This window comes from Nycticebus coucang, chromosome 2, assembly GCF_027406575.1.
Source record: "Nycticebus coucang isolate mNycCou1 chromosome 2, mNycCou1.pri, whole genome shotgun sequence".
Lineage (NCBI taxonomy): Eukaryota > Metazoa > Chordata > Mammalia > Primates > Lorisidae > Nycticebus > Nycticebus coucang.
In genome coordinates this window covers 88,656,795-88,659,293 of record NC_069781.1, presented here as the reverse complement: position 1 = coordinate 88,659,293, position 2,499 = coordinate 88,656,795, and the positions used below count along the sequence as shown (strand labels likewise).

General features: G+C 45.1%; 1 pseudogene; it reads right to left on the bottom strand.

Moving 5' to 3' along the window:
• Window positions 1–1,230: 1,230 nt before the first annotated feature.
• On the bottom strand, window positions 1,231–1,809 carry LOC128575419 (PRELI domain-containing protein 1, mitochondrial-like; annotated as a pseudogene).
• Window positions 1,810–2,499: the final 690 nt, after the last annotated feature.

The following is a 2,499-nucleotide window of genomic DNA, read 5'->3' as shown; positions in this document are numbered from 1 at the left end:
TTTATTTGAGGGTTATATAAATCTTGCTGTTTCTACAGGCAAGAGGGGTGCACCCTCCCTTTTGGAGGAAAACATTAAAGCCAAGCTAAGCACCACATTGTTTTTTAAGACATTTGTAAAATCATTAGAAGTTGAATTAGAGTTTTATTACTGTGTAACAAATTATCACAAACTTAATGACTTAAGACAATGCATATTTCCTAAGTCATAGTTTCCACAGCCTTTTTGTTCAGAGTCTCACAAAGCTATAATCATTGTATCAAATGGGCTATGTTTTCATCTGGGAGCTCAACAGGGGAAGAATGTGCATCCAAGCTCATTCAGGTCTTGCCAGAATGTATTTCCTTGTGGCTGTATGACTGAGGGCCCTAGCATTTTGCTAACTGTTAGCTGGAGGTTGCTTTCATATTCTAGAAGCTTACTGAAGTCCCTTTCCATGGAGGCTACCTTAAAATAACTACTTATTTCATCAAGCCAGCAAGGAAACTGCCTCACTTAGTCTGCTAGGACAGTCTAAAATAACATAAAGTAATCACAAGAATGATAGTCCATAGCCTTTGGCATATCCTTTTCTATTTATTAGATGCATATCACCAGTTCTGCCTATACTCAAGGGAGATAGTTACACAAAGGCATGGACATAAAGGCAGGAAATCACTGGGGGTCACCTTAGATCTGTCTGCCACATGAGTGTAAGAAAAATATACGAAAAGCTAAGATTTGCTTAACCTGGTGTGCAAAGACAGTGTTTAACACAATGGCTTCTCTACTCTCATATGTGTTTTAGATATTGTTAAATGTTTAAAGTTTAAAAGTAGTGTTTTGGGGGGAGGAGGCTAATTGAATTCAACGAATATTTATTAAGTGCCTATTATGTGCTAGATATAGTTCTGGGTACTTGGGACACATAAGAGAACAAAACAAAGAGTCCTGCCCTCCAGGAGCTGACATCTAGTGTGCATTGCCACTTCACCTGCATGTGGTCTGTGATGGGGGCAGGTCACAACTCCTCTGTCCTCAGCTGCCCAACAGAGGGATAACAGGCCCTGGCTCAGACATGGATAACCTGACTGGTGTACTGCAGATGGATGCCAAATGGGACACCCACCCCCAGTGCACAGTCCAGGCAGTGGATAGGGCTGGAAGTTGATGTTTAATGAGAGTACAATGGGGAGATGGCAGAGGCCATTGAGCTGAGTAGTCTGGTGTGCTGTGGTGGTGGTAGGCTGGCTACACAAGCTGTTGCTGCTGCTTCCTGGTGGTTGCCTTGTTGGCTGGGTCCTTGGCCTTCTCTGTAGCTGCCAGTGCCACCTCCCTTCTCCTTGCCTTCCTTGGCTGTCTCAACCAGTGTTTTGGGAGGGGCCTAACTCCGCAGCGTGGCCAAGATGTATTCAAAACCTTTCATAGTCTTGGTCACGGTGCTTCTGAACCTGGTGAGACCAAATTCCTGGACAGCTCTGGAGATGCCAAATAAGCTACAGAAGACCTAGGCTTCCCTGCAGATTTTGGTTCAGCTGCTGTTGTCAGCGTTCAAACAGTAAACGCACGGTTCCTCCACCACCATCAGCTGGGCATGGTTGATGTTCTGGTGAAGATGATCATGGTTTGAGTCTGTGCGTCTCCAGTAGAGTTCTCCAGGATGTACACCGAGTGAGTAACGTTGGCAGGAAACAGACACTTAGCCCAACGGGGCACCCTGTTGTTCTTGGTCAGGAGACGCAGTGACATTGGGCGTCCCTACAAAAAAGCAGCTTTCACTCGGTCCCAGGAACTCCAGAGCACACTCTAGCTCAGGTAATACTTCTCCATTGTCCTGGCCTGAGGCAAGCTCAGCACCGGCTGATGGGTGCTGAGCTGGACAGGTGTGTTGGGGGGCTCCTGGTGGCTGGCTGGGCTTGGTGCATGCCTACCACTAAGCTAATTGCTCAGTCACCACCGCACCATGCCCAAAACGCCAGCCACCATGTGTTTGTCTAGCCTGCACTATTTCTAAAAGTAGTCATCTATTTGACTTACAGTGCACTCGAACCCAGTTCAGTGGTTTAGAAGGTATTCATCTTATTTCCCATGCCTAGCACAATGCCCAACCCACAGAAGGTGATCAATGAGTAATTAGTGAATTCCCCAAAATGTTTCAAAAATTCAAATATCAGTTATGTATCCAAAAATTGTGCTCCAGCTTTACAGTGTCAAGATCTGCCATGTACTAGTAGAACCTCTGTTAGTTGACCACCCAAGGGCTGTAACAAGTGGTCAATACACAGAGGTGTTCAACATGAGGAACTAGGCCTACTGTACTGATACATACATGCGGTGCATGTCCAGTCTGTGAAAATCAGGCCAAGTTAAGGAGGTGATCGAGGTAAGGAGGTGGTCAACTATGGAGGTTCTACTGTAGTTCATGATTATTACTGTCACTCAAGTACAAAATCATAATGAAAACTAAAATTCACTGAGTGCTGTTCTGTCCTAGGTACTGGTCAATGTATGTCTTTTAAC